At 44.7% G+C, this 22,002-nt stretch overlaps 1 protein-coding gene across 1 annotated transcript in view; it reads left to right on the plus strand.

Annotated features, from left to right (window-relative positions):
* Positions 1-22,002, plus strand: part of LOC124301855 (cuticle protein 19.8-like) — a 221,947-nt gene that overhangs the window by 21,261 nt on the left and 178,684 nt on the right. Inside the window, exon 2 of the mRNA XM_046757369.1 lies at positions 20,842-20,845. The gene's annotated coding sequence lies outside the window, so the exon portion shown is untranslated. The remainder of the gene's footprint in view (positions 1-20,841; positions 20,846-22,002) is intronic.

Consider the following 22,002-nt stretch of genomic DNA (forward strand, 5'->3'; position numbering starts at 1 on the left):
TTGCGCCATGTTTCCTTTCTCGAGCCGCGGGTTATTCGGTCGGGGAAAAAACCCTTGTTCAGCATTCGAACGAGACACGTTCGCGATCGTTTGCATATTTTCGAAATAACGAGTCGAGTCCTGCACCCGGACTCTACCACACTGTCTGCCTCCGCCACCAGCTTAGGTTAGGCGGCTTATTGAAGGATGTGCGCACTTTGCAAAAGCACCGAATTCGGATCTTGCTTCGGATGTTTCCACTCCGCCGGGCATATCCACTTGGCAATCATCCAGGGGCAAAAATTGGACCAAAGTCGGAGCTGGAAGAGCGAGACTCCTCGCTGATCTAATTACACAGATAATACGACGGTCCATGATTGGTCACGTCCGATATTACATTTCCGTGACAAAAAAAAAAAAAAAAACAGAAGAAAAACAACAAAAATAAGTGGCATAAAAACATACCACTCGGCACCCACTTTCCGAGATAAGTTGCAATACCACTGGCGCTATCCGCAGAAATAACAATATTTTACGACTTGATGCTGAGCTGGTTATTAAGGGATGTACGCCTGCAGGTTGAAAGACTCGGGAAATTTTTTATACAGGACTGGAAGTGTTTCTCTGATACAATTTTTTACCAACTAATAATCTTGCGACAGCATTCTCTTCGGCAAACAAGAAACGTTTTCAAGATCTATTCAGTTTCCGAAATGTTGCCCTACTCTCTAGAACCCCTTGGCAACTTGACGGTGGTTTGCAAAGCTGTTTTCGTACTAGACTTTTGGCACAATACACCTTTCGAAGCGGTGGGTGTATACCCACATACGACGTCTCTGGGGCCATACGTATCCGCGAATATGTGTGCACAGTGTTGACACGTAGACGTGGCATACATTTGATGCAGAGGGTGTGTTATATTCCCATTCAGAGTACATGTCAGGCACGGTCAACATCCCACGACGTGTATGAATAACATGAAACAGATTCATATCCCGCTAATTATCCGGAATGTATGCATAAAACAGCTGCTATGGTACAAAGGCCGGCAAAGAAGTGAATGGAAGCTCGGATCTATGCAATTCCCTGAGCTCCCTGAGGCTACGCTCAGATTTCTGATGGCAAATTTCCAGCCACATCTTTCGAACCTCCCATTATTAGAGTTGAAGGAAAAAGCATGTGTCAGTTCTCAGAGTGCATTCTGAAAATTACTTCGGTCAATTACTGATTCAAGAAGAAGAAACTGCCGAGCACGTGGTTCAGAAATTCGAAGTGTCCGTGGCTTTTTTCGGGAGAACAGATGATGCATTTTCGACTGGGAAACGTATATTAATAAGGTACACGTTTGATAAGCTCGTCGTATTCTGTCAATATTATCTAAACAATTTCATTGAACTCATTTCCGTTTGACCAACACGAGTGCGTGGTTCGTCGCTTTGTACGTTAAGAATCGTAGCGACTTTAGCAACTCCGGAACGGTGCAGGGAGATAAAAGTGAAGGCTAATTAAACACATCCGTAAACAATGTTCGCGTTCGCCAGTAGAGCGAAGTTCTTCAGGCTTATTCAGGCCTGGGCTATCACACATATGGCGCCGCCGTCTGTACCGCCCTCCGGGCTACTTGTGTCTGATCACGAAATGCAAATGTGCACGTACGAATCGGCTTATCTGATCGGAAGATTGAAACAAAGAGCACCGTGGGTAATGATCGAACTGTAGGAGTCGAGAATTTCGCCGACTGACAGGGAAAGGAATCGAAGATTTGCAAATTACATTGTTCGTTCGCGTATGTACGTCTCAATGTTTGCCATGGTGAAACGTTTGCGGGAGTGAGCTTGACAATCTGTTATTACTATCGAGTATAAAGGGAGAGAAAAGGTGGGACGATGAGAATGGGAGAATCCGAGAGTACATCAATTGGTCCAATTCAGCACTGCGGTGGTACGTCCTTTATCAATGGTTGACAGGATGAATCCAACGATACGGTAAGCCGACGGGATTAATCGTGCGGATTCGAGGTGTGCAGCATCGCCGAATGGCGGATAAAAAGTGGATATGCAATAAGCTGTGCCAAGTGCGTGCAGCGCACGATTATGGTAGCGAATTGAAAACCATTAAGCGGTATTTATCACATTTTAATTCTGTATAGTCGGGGGTAACGAATCGGGCAAAACTAGCTAATCAAGAACCTATTCAGTCCGACGCTCTCTGGAAAGCTCCAGGGTGCAGCATTGTGGGTAACGCGTCATTAAAACCTTGCTGCAGAGCCGCGGAGCGAGAGCGAATTGAAAAGGGCGTCAGCAAAGTACAAACCACTGGCCACAAGCCAATCTCGAAACTATTCTGTGCCCCCGTCACAATGCACCCCCATCTTTACGAGGGTCCCATGGGCCTCCTCGGATGACGTCCCATGGGCGTCCATTGGGCGATGCACGTGTAGCCTTTAAGAATCCGATATATTTAGTTGGGCAAATGCATACGAGCTGCCGCCTTGTGCGGATATGGATTTGTGGTCGAAGTGTACAAGAATTCGCTCTATAAACAAATTGATACGAATTTCACAGTGGATTAGTTTCGAATTTTAATCTCACTATACTCTCGTTATGTAGCTGCCTTTGCTTACCTCGTAAATTATACGTCGAACCCGATGGAATCTATCGATGTTATTCCGATGTTGCGGGTCCCTCGGCGGTATTCGGAGCAATTAATGGCTTGTGCCCTTATTTAAATACCGCAACGTACAGTTAATCATCTACCTTTCTCTCTCTCTCTCTCTCTCTCTCTCTGTCTTTACACCCACTGCAAATATTGCGTTATCCGATAATAAATGTGCTGTATTATTCAACACGTATAATCTTCATCGCCTCGCAGCCCCCATGGGATCACCCATGGGGATCGAAGCCGCGTGTACTCGTATACACGCACACATCTTGCAGCAACACGAAACACGAGTTTCAATGCGAGGAATTTTTATCGACGTTATTATTCAATTCCGTAAGACCATTTTGGTGAATGAAAGCACAGAGGCATCCTGTATCTAACATAATTGTTATAAGCTGTACCGAATTCTCAATTTTCTACATCGTTAAGTAGCCATCAATCAAGAGCATTGGTCTCCTTGTTAGCGGATAAGTAGAGTACATTTTAGCTGTTCGAATTCACATGTATAAAACCGGGGCATCGCATTGAACGCGAGATTAATTTTGTACAAACAAACACAGACACGCCTCGACATCGCTGCAGCGTATTACACAAACCTTATTACAAGTTGCCTTAGCTCCGAGATACTCTATTTTACATACCACGTCTTGTGATATTACGAAAGTTCGAGCGGAGCGGAGTAAGTAGGTATGCTATACCAGTGCCTTTGGTGACGTTGATAGACGTTCACAAAAGTCAATCCGAGCCAAGTTTGAGTTGTTATTTCTTTATCACTGAGCTATTATAATGGAAGAAATACGAGTGGCGCGATAAGATCGTAACTTTCTCGATATCGTTAATGCGTCCGTATGCAGGAAGAGAAGAGGCGAGTCTGTTCTTCACTCCGCGATCTGCAAACGCCGTTATCAATAAGTTGATTCGAGAGTGGTGCAGCGGCTTGGTCCTTCGGTGTGATTCGCCTACTACTTATGTCGGGACAGGATGTAAAGGACTCGGAATCTAAATACTTGAACAGATGTGCGGCCGTGGTCGGGGTCCTACGGTCCATTAACTGGTAACTGTTTTAACATCCTCCCTTTTGTCATGCTAAAGGTCGTTTAATGCTCGATTGGTATATTCTTCAACCGTTAATTACAAACTCCGCCATACGGTTGGATGTACGGTGAATTTAGGCTGCGGCGACTAATTACCCAACTCTGATGGTAGAACAACGCCACCCTGCATGACGCGACAAGCTCTATTGTTTGGACATCGTTGGCCTCGTTATTCGGTACGAAGGAAGCATTGCGGACCCGATTTGGCGACGAGATTCGAAATTCAGTCTAGATTATTACACACGCTCCGTTATAGACGTCGGTTATTTCAGCTCACTTCGCCTGCAGCTCTTTTTTATTTGCACGACGAGTATTAATTACCGGACCATTGTGCGGTTTTCACAAAAAAGCCCAATAGCAACATCAATTCTTCTCCTGTAAAGCATGCCTTCGTCCACGAGATTTATTTGATACGATATGACCGCGTGCCATTCAAATCCTCTGCACGTAATTACGATCTGTCGACGAACAGATGTTCTGCCATTTTTTGTGCAGGTTTCATGTTTCAGTGCAAGTTTGCGTTTTCATCTGGTCTTAATGATATTGAAACAATGCTGCCGATACATTTGCCTCATTGTGTCGCACCTTGTATTCAAATTAAAGTCCTAAAACTCCTGCAGCGAGAAAGTCTGTTGTTGAAATCAACGGGCATTCACTCGCTAATCTGGCATGATTTTCCATCCCAACTTCCGCGCCTTTACAACTTTGCGGGCAGATGAATAACTGTAAGGCGAAATGTGTATATATATATATATATATATATATATAGATATGCCGGCTGAAGTATTGTCATAGCTTACTGGGCAAGAATTCGCGTAATCGTCCTTAGTTCAAGACTTGGTCGTTGGCTAAAACGAGACCGCAACAAAATTGGGGCCAAACTAAAAGTTAAATCCCGGTCTTCGCTGTCGTTTCGTGGGGGTTGAAAACTTTTCAAATTCGCGTTCAGCATTCGAGCGGTGCAAAAATTCAGGAAATCTAGTCTTCGCCCGACTGGATAAAGATCCGAGCGTATTATTTCAAAACTTTGAAAAGCTGCAACAGTCACCGCTTTTTCCAGATTTCATAGACTCCCAGGTTCAACGAAGGGAGAATATTAGGTCTGGGTTTATAACCTTTGGCAAGATATTTCTTTGTAACTCCGTGTGAAAATCACAAACTCGAACCGTAGATGCTTCACAATTTCATTCAATGCTACGCTGCAGTTTGGAGGATTATTACCAACGTTATGGCCGATGGCCTCCATTCAGAATACTCAACGGGTGTCCAAATATTTCAGCTCTTCCAAAGACGTTCCCACAATGATTTCATTGTCCGGGTGCCTCGGAGATTTTCTCTCCGTATTACCATCGGATGAACGAACACCTGCAGCTTGTATGCAATTTGATCAGGATGAGCGAATTTATCACGACGAACGTGATACAGCAAATACCACACGAAAATACCGGAATCGAGATATTTGCCCCTCGGGTATCCAAAATGGAGCAACTCATAAAATCCGCAGTATTCTTCTTCGGTGAATTTAGCAAGTACTGTTCTTACCTGAAGTATGTTACTTTGACTCATTGTTGTGCACTTTCCCATCACAGGTTACCGGTGTAAAACGATATGAACAACATTGCAAAGGGGAGAAGAGCGGGGATGGAGGTGAAAAGAGACACGGTGATTTCAATCAGGGTATATCACATCCGTCTTACATGCATACCCCAAATACATTCGCTCATCCTTTTATCGAGTGTTACACCCCTTGTAGCGTCAGACAAGGATCAATTATTTTAGGACATGGGGATCAAAGGAATTTAGCCGCTACCCAGGACATCCAGGATGGGGTGGTGACACCCAAGGACGATCCCAATGTATGAGGAGAGCACGTGCCGCAGTCGGCTTGTTAGGTTAGTTGGTCCTTGCCGTGTCGATGATCTCGGAGGAAACACGTCCTCCTTCCAACTGACCCCGTCCGTCAAGAAACACACGTCTAACATCTGTCTATTATTGCCGGTAAATGCCGAGTGTCATTCCGAGGGTTGGTGCATCCCGCGATGCCGGGAGGATGTTGATACTCGTGGAGAAGTGGGGCATTGACGCATCCAACAGCTGAGGAAAAACTCGACGGCTTCCCACTTGACGGGTACGACGTGTCTGTATACCGAAGAACGCGTTATACCAGTCCTTTTCCTACATGCATAGGCATATGTGAGATATTTACACCTCGCAATGTATCGTTCGTGGTACGTTTGCTGCATTACATTTGGAGGAAACGCCGCCTTTCTCCGCACACAGTTGCTATTCTACCCTACGTGAATAATAGATGCGAGATTCAATTTTTGGACGCCTGGAAAACTTGACGATCAGGCGCAGTTAGGCTTTTACGCATCGGCATTGACAGTCTCACGATTCGACGAGATTTTGCGGGGAGACGTGAATAGTGGTTTTCTCGATTTTCGAAATTGTTCTAAATTTCGATGAGCATCAACTGCTTCACGCGATAATCTTCTATTGCTTGGCAATGTCTCTATGTCTGTTTTTATTACTCAACTACCTTTCACTTCTTCGAAAACGTCATGTAGCTCAGCAGGAGGTTCTTGAATGCATGAATTTTTGATTTTCCAAAGATATCTTTCGGAAAATATTAAATACTGACATTTCGGCCTTACAAATGACCTGTCACGCATCACGACTGTATATGCACTCGTTTCCTAGTGAAAGCTGATAGCTTGCCAAAATGATTGCTCTGAGTGGATTGGTTTCGCAACGGCGTAGAAATATACCGCCTGTGACATTTCCCGCAAGAACGCAGAAAGCGGGAATTACTCACGTAGTTATCATCAATTATTTCACCCTCGTGTCTGCGCATTCTCACCTTCTCAAAGCGCCAAACTGAAGCTCTAAATTCAGATCTAATTCAAATGTAAATCTCTCGAGACATTTGTTATTTAAAAAGTAAATTACGACGTTTGTTCGACGAAAATGTACACGCGCTGTTTCTACTTTTGCATAAATCATAACGCGAGGTTCTTTTTTCAAGAGCAACGTACTTCTCAAGTATAAAGCTTGTCGATGTATGTTGAACTGTGTCAAAGTCCGAAAAAAAAACTTAGTACAGTTTTAAAAATCTCTGGAAGGCATTCCAGATACATTCGGCCGATGCAAGAGGTTAGAACTACCTCCGGAGGGAACTGATTCAGGAATTTGATCTCCGGTGGTTGAGCGTATAAACCTACACAGGTATAGATTCGGGTTTCCGAACCCAGTGGGACGTGGGCGTGACGGAGGCGTCGGTGTGTCACTTCGAATCCTATAAACCAGAGAGTCGACGGAGCCAGCCAAAGTTGCTCGTTCGAGCTCGAGGTTCATTTGAATGCAGGCGAATTTCGGACCAACTGTAGCAGCTTCTTTGTCGATGGTCCATGCAAGCGGTGCATAAAGCGCAGTGAACCGGGTTAACGGTATTTGCATGAACGCCAGGACAAAGTCCTAGTTGGGACGGAATGTCCGTGATAGTATTGCGATGACGAGCGTCGTCGTCGTCGTCGGGCGAGATGCGAGCCTCGAGAGCCTTCCTTTTCACCTACGGGATATGCCGGTGGAACCGGAAGTGCAATTTTCCGGCCAGCAATTCGCCGGATGCTCTGCTAAGCATGGAGCTGCGCTTCCGTCTACAAAATGCTAATCCCGTGCAAACAGTCTTATACCTACCTCGAAAAACTCGGGTTACCAAAGCGCGAGGGAATTCGCAAAGCCGTAAGATATCATCGTGCTTGTTATGCACGTGCTTACGTGTAGGTAGTAAGTACCCACCTCATTCATGCACGTGCAAAATTCACGTTCACTACGCTGAAGACCAGCCAGCTCTACCTAAGATGGGTAATTACTTCCTTTGTTCTTCCATTTTCATCTTCGTATATAGTTCTTTCTCTCCTTATTTCTCTCTCTCTCTCTCTCGCTCATCTTTCTTCGCGGTCACTAATGACGAATAGCAAATTGTGTTCTAGGATGCAGAAGTAAAGAGCTTAAAGAGGATAATCCCACTGTCGACGGATCTTATTGTTAGACTTTTTCAATGTATTATACCTTATATTTTTACTTTTCAAATTTCTTCAAGCATGATTCAGACGAATTTAGGATCTCTGAAAGTTTCTTTTACGTAGTGTTGTGTCATTGTTAGATACAATTTTTCTCTAAAGCAACGATTACGTTGAACAGTCAATTTTCTTTTATACCTCGTGCGATTTAACAATGATGAAAAACATTTTTCAATCTTATTCGGAAAAGATACTGGCCACATCTTTGTGAAAATTTTCTTTGCTCTGAAATAAGACGAACCTTGAAATGCCTATGAATTTTCAAAGGTTTTTGTGAAAGTACGACACATAATGTATTATTTTTTACTTATCCGTTGAGAAGCGTTTTCGCACAAGGTCTATGTGAAATTAAAAAGAGTCTGCGTTGATTTTATTTCTATTGTTTCATTCCTGATAAATTAATCCACAATCATTGCGGAAATTTCGAGAACGCGAAGGCTTGCTCTCGACGTACAATAAAACACGTCCATACCTCTTGGCTGCGTACCTATAACGCAGGGCAGGGTCCTTTTATCTCTCTCCTTTCTACCCACCCCTGCGAAGAGGAATTCGGCAGGATTAATCGTTGGCAAAAACACCGGTCACTCAACCATTAGTCAACAGAATTGTTCTTTTTTGCCGGCGCTGTCCATGACACAATATTTTGACGAGTATTGTCCTAGCGTTGGTCGTCAGACGATTTTCGGCCCGCCCCTCCATCACCCTTGGCGACACCCTGGGCCTTGCGGTCCATCCGCCCTAAGATCCCGCATTTCTGGGAAGGCGAAAAACCCGGCGTGTCTGTGTATGGTTATGGAAAAACTGGAAAGGTATCTGGGAAGTGTTACACGCTCCGCCCCGCAGTCGGCGGGTCGAGATTCTCACCTAAAATTATACGCCTGTTGAGTCGCTGTCAGTTTAGGGCCAAGTTTAGGCAGCGCTTAGTTAAAACCCGCTGTTTTTCGATGAATTTCCCCGGGCCATGGCGTCTGGTTCTCGTTGGATCGACGTGGGAACCGCAGAGCTATAAGAGATGAAATTTCGAATTCCCTGCGCCCAACAGTGTCACGGAATTTCACGGTGAATTTGCAATAATTAATTAGCGGAATGCGTTACAAATCCGTCAAACGCACAGCGTCCGCGTTCCATACACGTTATTATACACTCGTGCAGCGTATAACGCGCGGACTCGACGCCAGATACACCAGATGGCAACGCGTGCATCTGATGTGTGCAATCTGCCGGTCAACTTTGATTTAACGGTTTATTATCGTGACTCGCTACACGGGCTTTATGCAGTTATGCTTATTCGCTGCAAATAAATATACCGCGCGTGCGAATCGTACGCGTAAACTGCAGGCGAAACGGGGATAAATATTACAATAATTTGATATTAAACGGTTATTCTCGAATTAGTATTCCCGTCGTGAGCACGCTGCGAAAATCTACGTGAGTAATTTCATCACATTATGGATTGAAAATTTCTTAGCAATAAAACGGAACATTTCTGAATAGTTGTAAAAATTTACAAAAGTTTAGAACGCGCCATAATTCCTTTTCATCCGGCGTTTGATTTGACTGCAACGGATCGCGGGAGGCGGGAGTTTGCACATTTCGATCTGCACTTGATTACGTTGAAATAGACATTTTTAACCACGGTAATAAAACAGAGACAGTATTGAAAAATTCAAATGAGAAACTTCTCGGTATTACTACACTTTCTCAGGATATGAACACGGCCCTTAAAACTTGTACGGTGAAATTTTATAGAACGAATTTTATAGAAAAGAATATTAAAGAAAGGAAGAAAATAACAAAACGTGTACCAGTTTTTTTAGCCAGGCCAAGTAAGTAACCGCGCGACGAGACTAGGACGGAGCAAATAACGTGCTCAGGTGGTTCGCTATTGCATAAGCCATTCTACACACATCAGTCCTTTGTCCATAGCGGGAAAATAACTGGCCTTCAACCCGCAATGACGTGTGTGCATACACATGGCACACACGGTATTTCCCCGGGCGCCTCGCGCGGCTTGGAAAATGCTCCGGGCTGCTTGGGGTAGGCTCTGATCGGATATATGGCCGGGGTTCCGAAGCTCAGGACCCGGTGTCCTGAAACAACTAACCCTCGCGTGTGCCCAAGGATTAGAGCGGTATAGTCCTTGTAAATACAGCTCCCTGCGGTGGTCGCAGTGCCCCGGAGTCCCAGAGTCCCAGACGAGCTCGTGTGGACCCGGCGTCCCTGCAGCGGTGTCTTAGAATATCTGAAATACGCGTTCCACAAACGCGTTATTTCTAGTTTAGGCTTGGCACGCTTTGAGGTAATCACGTCCAAATGAAGATCACAGAAATTTCTACGGATTTTCCGGGATCGATTCGGTCCAATGGTGGAGATCGGTTGCTTCTGTCGTTGCTTTAATGGAGTCGAGGAACATGGCGTGTATTTATTTGCCAGAAGTCGTGTATAACCTTTCAATAGGACCAAGCCAAGGTCAGACGGAGGCTTCATCTACCCTAGAAAAATATTTCTTCTACAACAAATTGAGGGTCAAGTCTCGTGAACCGTGTAACAAAAAGAGGACAGGAAGAAGAAGAAGAAGAAGAAGGAGCGACCAGCACACGGGTGACTTAAAGCGTAGACTTAATAATTAAGAGGCGTGTGGAAGCCTTGCATACGCATGTCGTAATTAGTTTAAGTACGCGAGGGAGAAGCTATGCGAACACGAACGGCAGGCATGGAGAATTTACGAACTTTGTTAAGTGTTCGCACTGCTTTATGCCCAGAAGTCCGACGTGCGCAACTGTAGTTCTGTACAAGTGTCAATTTTACAGCAGGAGGCATAAATTAACCCCTTTGGATTGTTCATCCGAAGGCTTCGATTTCGTGAATTGAAATCAGTCCTGCGAACACCCTTTCGAATGAATAATTTATGGCGAAATTAAATTTTTATCAAGTTTTGACATTATTCACCCCTTAACCTCGCACGCTCGTAATTCGTTGCAGATATTCCATGCGACCGAATAAATCTGGAGCAGTTGTTGCGCCCAGGCAACGTATTGCGACTGATCCATTAATTTGAATGAAGATTAAGTTCTCTACGGATTTTCAAACTGCTTTCAATCGGGGGCTGATTGGGAATAACAAAAATCGTATACATCGTACTGGCAAGGTTCGTTCAATTCATCTATTTTTTTGCCGCGTAATTGTTCCCAATGCGTCCGCCGCTACTAAAAAGTGTGTCTATATGAGCGCACTTTGGTGACATTTTAGAACGTTGAAGCCCGCGCGGTGTATACCGAGTCACGGTAATGGACGGAGGCACCTGCAATGTGTAACTTTCACATGGACCCTCGGCGATCGGTACCCAACCCCTTCCGAGCCATAAAACCGAACACTCACACGAAAGGAACGGCGCAGTATGTTGAATGTGAGCTTGCCGCGCAATAAATTGAATGACAACGCGCCTCGCGTAAGAGACCCGGGTAAAAGAGAGGGAGAGAGAGAGTGAGAGAGAGAGGGAGGGAGGGAGGGAGGGAGGGAGGGAAAAAAACGTTGTAATAAAATGAAATGAGATAAAAGAGAATAAAAGGAAGCTGGATGACGTTGGTCGTAAATTTCATCAGCGGTGTTTGTCTAGGCTGTCTATTCGTCCGCGGTAACCTATAGCAATGCGTCTGAGGGTTACGCCAACCCTTTTAAAGACTGTTATAGGGGCAAAAGACTGGATTCACGGCTATCAAAATATTTTCGTTGTAACCATAGCCGTGGCGTATGGAGTCTAGCCTCCGAGTTTCTTCGACTCGATGAAACGGCTGCTAGCTATCCGGACGCGCTGGTCCATCCGTATATAAATTGGTCTTTTTTAAGCCGATATATATACATACGTATATATTTCTTGCGGGGTCCGCGCAGCAGATGGTTACGAACCGACTATTAAGGGGACATTCTGTCGAGGATTAAAACCTAGGATTAAACCGGTATATAATCCTTCGAAATAGACCCCGCACGATGGGGATTAGAACAGTCTTATTAACAAGTGCAACGCAGCTGATGTCGAAGGAGTCGTCCATTCGCGTGTTAATAATGTATAAATGCCGAAACGCATGTCCGTTAACGCAGGCACTGGATCCTATACCGTACTCACTTCTCATTAAGTCATTCGTCATTCTCTTTCTCACGAATTTATTACAGGGAGTCTGCTCATGCGTCTTTTTTTTATCATCAACTTCAACCATTCGCCGATGGTCTATCTGTTCCACATTTTGGAATTGATTTCGGCGTGGGAACAACCGTCGAATAGCTCCATCGGCTAAACGAAGTATTTTTCATACGTTTTTGCAATACTAGCCTGGTTGAAAAGAAAGGAAAAAGTTCGTACCAGGAAAAGATTCATCGACGAACTGATGCCTGGCAGAAACGACTTCGTGAATTTGTCATTATTTCCTGTCGCGGTCCTCGAAAATGGATAGTTCAATAAATGATTGGATTGAAAAAAAAAACGGCTTATCGCCCCATAAGGCTAGTAAAATGTACAAATATAAAACATAACGTATAGATCAGGACGAGGACCACGTATGGGAAACTTGGCTCGTTGGCCGGTCGACTGGCTAATCGAAAGCAGCCGACATTTGTTTCAATTGCAAGCAAGGCCACCCATCGCGTGGCTCGTATTGGGCATCATCACAGAGAGCACTGGGTCCCGGCGCTACGTTGCGTAGGTTACGTCCCCGTTCGACCAAGCATAGATGCTTCATAGTCGTGGTCCATTCGATCCTAGCAGGGCACTCGCCGGTAGGGATAGATTAATGTTGTGAATTGAATGGATCCGGTATATATTCCGTTCCAACGAACGTATAATCCTTTACGCTCTGCGTTGGGTGGTCACGAGGTACGAGAATTATAAGTCGTGATTTAAGCTATAGTATTTCTATAAAATACGGTCAAAGCATGAAGTTTGAAGAAAGAAAACGAATTGATGCCGTAATTATCATTATTCATTCAATTTATGCTCGTTATTAGTCGTTATTTACGAGAAACTTCCGCGACCTGGACAGGGGTATTCGTTAGGATAAACGCGTCTGTCCGAAGGTGCTCCATTTCTGGGAGCCTCCTCTCTTTCCTTTTTACTCATCATTCTGATCCGATTAATTAATTCCTCTTAATTACTCAATTGATTTTCTTTTCCCCCCCACAGTGTTACACAGTACCAAACCTCTCGAACGAATGTACAGACTGATGATCGAACAAAGGTTCTACGGCTTCTTGGGCGTCTTTCACTCCACGGTGGCAGTCAAATTTTAGCATAGTCAAACATTGGAATTCGGTTAGCGTTCGATAAATATTCATTCGTTAGTCGTTGAGGAGATACATTCACAGTCCAAGATTCTACAACCACACAGTGAACTCGCTTCGCGTGTAAATTGCTCATATTTCTATTGTCTTGCTATATCTGGTGCCCCCCCCCCCCCCCTCCATCCCTCTTCAACCAAAGCTAAATTGTTGCATAGAATTGTGAAAGAATCGAGACATGATTTCGGAATCGATACAGCGAATTCGATTTTTGTAGGTAAGGCAGCGCGTGTCATGCTCGGTAGAGCAAAGCTCGATATCTTAATACTGGTTAAGATTATGTGTTTGTCTTTCGATTTCTTTTATGGACTATACGCGGCGGACGGCACATTACAGAGTTATTAATCGCGGCTTCGGGCCACGAGTCTCCATTCGCAGAACCTGAACGAGCCATACTCTCAGTCCTAGCGAGGCTGCGAACTCGCAATAAATATGAGACAGCTAATTAACCGAGAGTTATGTCCGAGTCTTGCTCGCGCTAGAATTTCCCCCCTACAAACATTGCATATAGGTACAAATTGGCCGTAAATTGCTACTTCGGCTGGGCAGTTGTTGCAAAAAGTCAACTACCTGTAAACAGGTTTTCTTGTCCGTCATCCTGCTCAGTTTTTGGACGAACGAGCTTGGCTTGATTTTTTAGTCAAGGATCGTTAACCGCGGCGTGGTGGCTTAACTTTTATTTCGCAAGGGAGGACTGTTTCCAGTTTCGCAAGAGACGAGAATTATGGTGTGTCTGGGGCACTGAGTGAGGTCCCGACCTCTGGTCCTTTGGTGGTCGAGCAGCTATTTCGATCCTTAAGTCCTGACCCCCGTGGACACCTAACGAGCGCATTAATAACGAAAGCAGTGCCCACGTCACGCGCTACCTGCCGCCTCGATAAAGCTGTAAAAGTATCTGCTACCCTCTACCTGTGCGTATCTGTTAGGGCTGGATTTTAATGTGGGAGAAATTAGGGAGTGCTTTTCAGCAACATTATCACACTTCCAAAGACGCGGTCGTCAAGTCGATCGTTATAAAATTCTCCTCCTGGATACCAATTGGTCGAATTCGTTTAACAATCGAATTCGAGTGGCTACCACTATGAAATTACTGAATTACCATAGTCAGTGCAAGTCCATGGATACACAGAGTCATGTTTGCGGTGCGGCAGCTACTCATTGTCAGATAACTTTCTAATTTTAACCAATTAGCGGTAAGTGAGGTTGCCACTTTTCTCGTCGACCACGCAACTCGGGACGCCGCTGCATTTCTGGGTGAAATTTTCCTTCTCGCGACCCTGTAACCGAACCTTGACCCCTGATGTTACATACTTTTTGTAGCTTGTATACAAAACTGAGATTTTATCTGTCGAGTTGTCCTGCTTTTGTGCCGGCGTTGTTACGTAATCATTGGCTGAATAACGAGCATCCGAGCATTTAGATCTCGATTACAATTAAGTGCACAGTGAATCGTCTTCCTCAAAGCTAAAAGAATGAACCGAGAGGATGCGATCCCTCATTGCGATAGCCGCTCCTTCCCTTCGCGCTGTTCCCTCCGGTCCATATAAGGCCCAGGGTTCTACTGATGAAGATCATCGCTGACCGGTAATTAATAATGGGTGATTTGCATAATCTTCCACCCACTATGGCCGACGCGACGGTCGAAACCTGGGCTTCTGTGGCGCCGACCGCGACGCAGCCTCGGTGAATCATCTTCATCGTAGAACGCCAAGTCCATTTAGCGCTGGATGATTCGCTTTGCCTCCGCTCGCGTTGTACAAAATCATGCCACTCGTTCCAATTAATTTTTATGACGTTCATTATCACCGCGCGTGAGTGCGACGTCATTCTAACCAACCGACGAACAAACCTCGGGTGCATCCGGACGTGGATTATTCACAAGTTATTTAATACTCTAGTTCAAAATTCACACTCGGCCTGCGGTGCCCAAGTTTCTCTCTATATCTCCATCACTGAGTTCGAAGATGTTTCCGATGACTTGAGGGAGGATTTTCCTCGGATAATACCCTGTTCGCTGCTGGCTGAGCTCCGCTCTTCGTGTCTGGCTATTTCGGTCCGTAGCATATCTATGACAGGACCTGAATACCCGTTCTCCACCACCAAGTAGTCCATCAACTCTTCACCTATCTGGCACACTGGTCGCGTGAAGAAGGATCCCGCCGTCTCGTGCACCTTCGATAAAGGCTTCTTGTCCAGGAGATGTCTAAATGTCGGAGTTACAAGTCAGAGATCAGACCGTTTCTGGAAATTCGTTCGACAAGCTATCGTCGCGGTATTCTTGCTGACGGAAATTCATTGTTCATATGGGCTCTTGTTCTTTTTTTAGTGTGATGTGTTATTTTTCATCGAGTGTCACAGAAAGTTTTCGGAACACATGAAACGTGTTGGAGTACTTATCTAACTTATTGTTGTAACCATCACGTTCCCACAATTCATCTTTGAAAACAGAACAAGGTTGTGAGTTATTTCATTTAACTCGCCAGAGGATTCGGGAGGCAAGAGGTTTGGTCGAAAATATCGGAAATTGAGCAGTGACTTCCGTATTCGATTATGCGACTGTGATTTGCGAATTAATTTTGTTGTTATGGATTTTTTTTTAATCTAACCAGAGTAAAGGTGAATAAGCTTATTCTGTTCCGTCAAATTACATTTTGTTGAGCCTCCGATTGACGCCTCCTCTTTCGCTCTTCAGAGACACGGAATCAACAAAAGGCGGAAAATGAATTGGGAACAATTCGAGAAGACCTCCAGTCAGTCATTCAATAAAGGAGTTTGCATCCCGAGGGTGATTTCGCAGAGAACAATGGGCAGAGATTGAACTTGCCTTAATAATATGGAGATCAGTCCCTTAATTTCGGGGTGGGCTTTGAGATAATTTTCATTTTCTATACGTTGAATCATCTTCATCTTATTGAGGGCCCTTTGCTGGCTTGGCCTCAGACTGCCGAAGTCGTAGCTTCGCATACCCAGCGGTGGATCCACCGGATGAAACGCATGATTTTCCAGGATCTCCAGCGAATCGTCGGCCATGACGGTGTTTGTCGTACCGCGAAATCCCTTAACTTTACTTCACCAAAAATGATCGACACCGAGTTTTAGTATGGTTAAATTTTCAACGCCATGGTGTGAACTGCGTGCTGAGATGATCGTCTGATGTCGCACGTGCAGAGAAGCGCGAAGTTGCGCTGGTCGGACGTAATCACCGTGATTACACGGAGAAAATGAAAGAACACATGTCACTCAAATCTGGAGGAAAAAAGCGACATATCGGGTTTTTTGGTAAAACATATTTCGTAGAATGCAGAATTTATTCTAGACACAGTGAAAACCACTGTGCACAGAGAAAAATCGGCTCCATTTATAGCAAAAAATATAGTTGACACGAGTATTTTTTGCCAAAAACCTCGATATGTCCTTTTTTTCCTGTAGCTTCGAGTGAGATCTGATTTTTTTATTTTCTCCGTGTATTTTCAATTACGAAAGACTCCCCGTGCAACGATTCTGGTGTCATCAGATCGACAGTGGATTAGAAATCCATCGCCATCGTTGAGAATTTATAGTGGATAGATGGGAAGAGAATCTTATCGTCATTGTCAGATTTTATATAGGAAATGGAAGAGGTAACCGCGGTCATCAAACGTGAATAAGAAGCTGTTACCGAGATTGTGCGTCAGCCGTTTTCTTGTCCGAATGCCATCGCCATTTCGGAAAAGGGTGAATGAGAAAAGCTGCACGGAGCTGCAGGAATCGAATCGCATCGCGTCGCATCGCGTCGGATCAGATCCGGCGCTCGTAAATATCGAGTGGCTCTTCAATAAAGTTTACCGACACGTTTTACAACTGCTTCGTAATCACGCCGCTTCCGAGACTATCCGCCCCTTTCTCTTGTTCGACCAGGTTAGCGTAGGTGGTACTCGGAGGACGCGGACTGCTCAAAGCCGGAGAGAGGATTCCGCCTGAGCTGCACCAGCATCGAGAGATATCTCGACGAAATCGAGCCGCCCTGATGCCGCGCCAGTGTCAACGGCTTGTTAGACCTCCGGGGATCGCTTCGCCACGCGCTTATCTCCGAGGCTTCGATTCGCGCGTGTATCCGAGGCAGCGTGTATTTCCATCGACAAATACAGGACACGTGTCCCGGCACCCAATCGCTCCTGCGGTATCGCCGGGACATCGATTGAGTATACGTGCCGAAAAGAGGTACGGAGCATCGCCGAAGCTGGGTGAAGGGTCGGGAGGGGGCTGCTCGCGACTTCTTTGTGACAAACTGTGAAAGTCTGATTCCGTGTCGCGGCGGATTTGCAGCGCATTTTTCTCCAACTGAAGGCCCATTTACTCGAGGCGACCTTACTCGATAAAATCATATCATTGAGTAATGGGCATGGGGGTGAGGGCGGCCAGGGTATGGAGAAATAAGTGTTTCGCTGGACGCTTTTCGAGCGAGCAACTGGAACAGGGCCCTAGAGCGATTATTCCGGGTAAAAATCGAAGGTGGAAAAGCGAGGAGGAGAAAAGCTAACCGGCTCTGCAATCCTTTCTGCTTCATTTCCGCCCCTTAAACTAATAAAATCCCTTTAACCACTCCAACCTGATAGCTGCCCGGGCTTTCGGGGAAAAAACGAATTCTCGGGAGTCTAAAATCGAGGCAACAAGGGGAACTTTTCTGCACTCCAAGGAGAGAGAGAGAGAGGTAGAGATGGAGAGAGCTGGCAGTGAAATAAAGGAACATCTTTCTAATTCTCATCTCGTTTGGGATATTCAGAGGGAATGTTATTACTGGTGAAGAATAAAATTGTTCGCTGCATTTGGAAGATATCGACATTTTTCGCGGTATAACATCCACGAACACCGTCAAATGGCATTTCTATGGGAGATGTTGAATGATCAACTACATATCGCGCTGTGTTTCAATTCATTTATGGAAAAGCTTTCAGCAATAGCGAGCGAAGCATGAATTCAACGTTTCGTAAGCCACAGATTTAGGTTGCGCTTCTCACAAACTCGCCCCCGCCTCGCATGCCTCTTTAGTTTGCCGCTCAGAACGGAGTGTTTGTGAAACTTTGGTATAAGGTAGAATTTAATGGTGAGCTTTATTCAAAATTTAAGCAGCTTATGCGCAGCCTCCACGACCCGCACAGTAAATCAACTGGGCCGCACGTTTCTCAAAATCCATACCCTTTCCACCCTACTATTTAATAATAGTTTACCAGTCACCTTGACTAACTTCATTATAAGCACTAGCCCATAAGGCATACAATTAACCAGAAAGTCTGCCAGACTGCGCTTCCACTGTCAGTTCAAACTATACCTTTTCCGAATCTGTGAACTGCGGTTTGAACTAAGTCAGGCTACACCTAGACAAGCTTTTCGGCAGGTTTCCTTATCCCCGGTGCAAATGCGAGTGTATCTATTAGATATCTTGAGACGGCTGCAAACGCATATTTATGGTTATTAATTCATCCCTCTCTCACCCCACACAAGCTATTCGCTTATGAGGACGTACCTGAAAGGGTACGGCAGGTTTGAAGGGAATTATTATTATGATATTATAATTAGCATTATCCATATTTTCCTTCTAATTGATTCTCTGTCGGTTTTGATCGTAGTTGAAAAACATCAAGAGTAGCATATATCGCAGAATAAAAAAGTTATTTAGAGTACTAGTTGACTTGGTAATCATTAGAAGAAATAATTGATTTGCCCGATTTTGATGCTTCTGGACTATACGAGTTTCATGAATTTATGATTTATTGGAATAAGATAATAGTTTTCTTGACAATTTACGTCGGTTACTGAGTACTCTTTCAAGCCAAATTAGAACTTTATCGGTAAGTGAATGTCTCGCCGCGAGATAAATCACGCCAGGAACTGCAAACTGGAAGGTGTCGAAAAGGTGGTTACGTTTTTTACAGGCAACAGCAAAATCAAATTACCGTTGAGTCTGAGAAGAGGCAGAACGTATCGTTTCACAGTTGACGCCGTCTTAACTTGACCGCAACATACACCTTCGCTCACCGAAAGACAATTTCCCAACGAGGTAGATAAATCAACGAGGTAATTAAAGATGTGTTAAGATAACGGAGCTGAGATGCGCGATAACCTGGCACCGAGGATAAACGTAACATGCATTATACATGCGCGTGGCCACGGCCAGTGCCTCCGCTCATCAGGCCCCCACACATCGTACCTGATCTCTTCGGTATCTTTCCTGCAAGGGTCTGATTTCCACTTGAAGTGAGCAAGAAACTCTAAATTTAGGATAAAGAGCCTTGTTCCTGATAGAAAAATTATAGTTATGAACGGTTACGGGATTGGCTATTGAAATTGTATAAATAAGTGTCTGCAAAATTGATTTAGGATTTGTCTAATCGAAGCGAGGAAATTTGTTTGCAGTTTGAATTCCCGGTAGATTTCAAAGAGTATGATAAGACTGATTGTGAGTGAAAACTCTTGATAATTCCACAATAAGAATTTGTAGTTTAAGATACATAAATATTTTTATTCACCAATGTTACGGCTGATGAAAGTTAAATGCATGCAAATATGAAGAGAATGTCAGCAACTAAGCAGTACAGAGAATTGGACGATTCGATAATCTTTTTTTGCCGGATAAATGTTGTTACAGTTGTTTTGATTATCAGTTTGTGTAGATAAATACAACGCAGTTCATTTTTCAGTTTTTTCGTGCTCCTTGTTGGGGTACTGCGAGTATGTATCATTTGGTGGATTGTATACTGACAGGGATATTTTTTGTCCTATTTTCACTCACTTCTCACGCCTAATTAAATTGGTGGGAATAAATTGGGTTTTGGATATTAGGACACTCGATGTACAATTGATGTCTGATACATTCAGAATTGCAGTACAATCGTTGATCTTTTCTATTTAAAAGTTTAATTTGTTCTTTCCCTGATTAGAAGATTTTAAAACATGTTACTTCTGGATTTAGTAAGCTAGATGTTGCTGATAGTTGATGAGGTGACGATATGAGTAAGAGGGTACAAAAATTCTATTAGTTTCTAATATCTTCCGGTTGGTGAGGGTGTCTGCTTCAAACGTGTATGCCCAAACTTTTCGGTAAGGGATTAAGAGGTCTTGCTTTTTCGGAACACATGTTGATAATAAAGATTCGCTTTCCTACGAAATTATTGATCCTATTATTTTGAAGGACCTTCACGCTATCGGTTCATAAACGGTGTCCTTCGATCAATTCGAAGTTTCGCTGAGTTTTCGATAACGGTAATGCGTATTACAGATATATTGTTTATTGGATGGTACATGGCGTGATGCGTATAATTTATATGAATGTGGATGCTATGAAAGCCCTGTGCTATACGTAAATACATCGAAATAATCCGATAACGCAACACTCTTCACTCGACATCGTTTCAGATACGTTAATCGATGAGGAAAAAATCAAGAGAATATCAGTTGAGTGAAATCCAGGTGTGGGAACGACGTTTAATTAACCACTGATTCGTTGAGAGGCAGGGTGCAGCACTGACGTCAATGTGTTGAAAAAGAAGCGCGCGATTGGAATACAAAACCAAAACAGGACATATGGAATAATAGTACGGGTCTCGTCTAGACGGAATCCTATTAATAGTCCTTCCACTATTATTTCGTCGACGCTAGCTCGTCCTAAACTATAAATTACAGACACCCTTTTGTCACCAACACCCTCTCCTGGCCCTTAGCGCGGTCCAGTCACTCTCCAGACGTGTCCGGGCATTCCCGGTTGGTCCCGCACGCGCATCCCATTCATCCCGGCACCGACGCGCCTGTCGTTATAAAACAACACCTTCGGACGAGCTGTTATTTCCCGTGTGAGAGCCGGGCTCCATCCGGCGACCACCGGATGATTCCCGTCATATTTCTTCCCTGGAGGAGTCACGAAACTTTCAGTCTTACCGCTCCTTCACGTTATTACAATTTACTACGGTTCCGGCCATTGAAATATTCTTGATTATATTTGCAAGACCGACCTTCACGTCAGTTCGCAAGTTCTGCAGATGGAATCAGGAACTTGGTAAGAATCCATTGCGTAAGGGAGTGAGTTCTCCGTTTTTGCCACCATCTGAATTACAAATTGCGCCCTTTTGGCCTCGTCGCCAGCTCGCCGACCTTCAGCCTTAAACCCCTGACCTTAGCACGTAGGAAATAGCCGAGCTGATCTGATCAGGTGCGAAGGGCGCAACATGGGGTGAAAGAGGGGTAGCTCAGGTCAAATCCCGCGCCGAGTTGTTCGTCCGCATCGCGTAACTTGTCTCGTTTAATAAACTCAAAGGAAAAGCTCCACGGAGGAAGGTCGTGGCTTACGCCGAATTTCTGGTTGGGGCATATCCGCCCGCCCTCGACGAGATCATCGCGTCAAAAGAAACAACATCACGCGGGGTACGTTGGGAAGCGTGTACGAAGCGTGTCCTGACGACAAACGAAAACAAGGTACCGCATTATTTTGCGTCGCGGATGAAACTCTCCCTCCTACGGAGAGTATTTTTCTTTGCCTTGAAAGAGCCTTCGTCTCGTAATCCGGGTATCGCTTTACAATACGAAGCTTTCCCTGGGCCCCGTTCTGGCTAGGTGGGGTCTCAGCTGGGGGAGCTCGGGGGGTGAAAGATAATATTGACTCAGCAGTGTGCCGCCGCACGGTGCCTCGCATGAGTCTACGTCTGACGAATGCCAGGAGAACGGATCCGTGACGTATAATAATGTCTCGCCGTTGACCATGTGCAAATAAGACGAGAACCACGAGCCAAGATTATCTTTGGCCAAAGATGCGCCAGCTGAAACGAATTTGCGAATTAATTGGACTCCTTGCTACTTGCAAACGAAGATTTCACTCCAGCGACAAACAC

The sequence above is a fragment of the Neodiprion virginianus genome, chromosome 4 (assembly GCF_021901495.1).
Source record: "Neodiprion virginianus isolate iyNeoVirg1 chromosome 4, iyNeoVirg1.1, whole genome shotgun sequence".
Taxonomy (NCBI): Eukaryota; Metazoa; Arthropoda; class Insecta; order Hymenoptera; family Diprionidae; genus Neodiprion; species Neodiprion virginianus.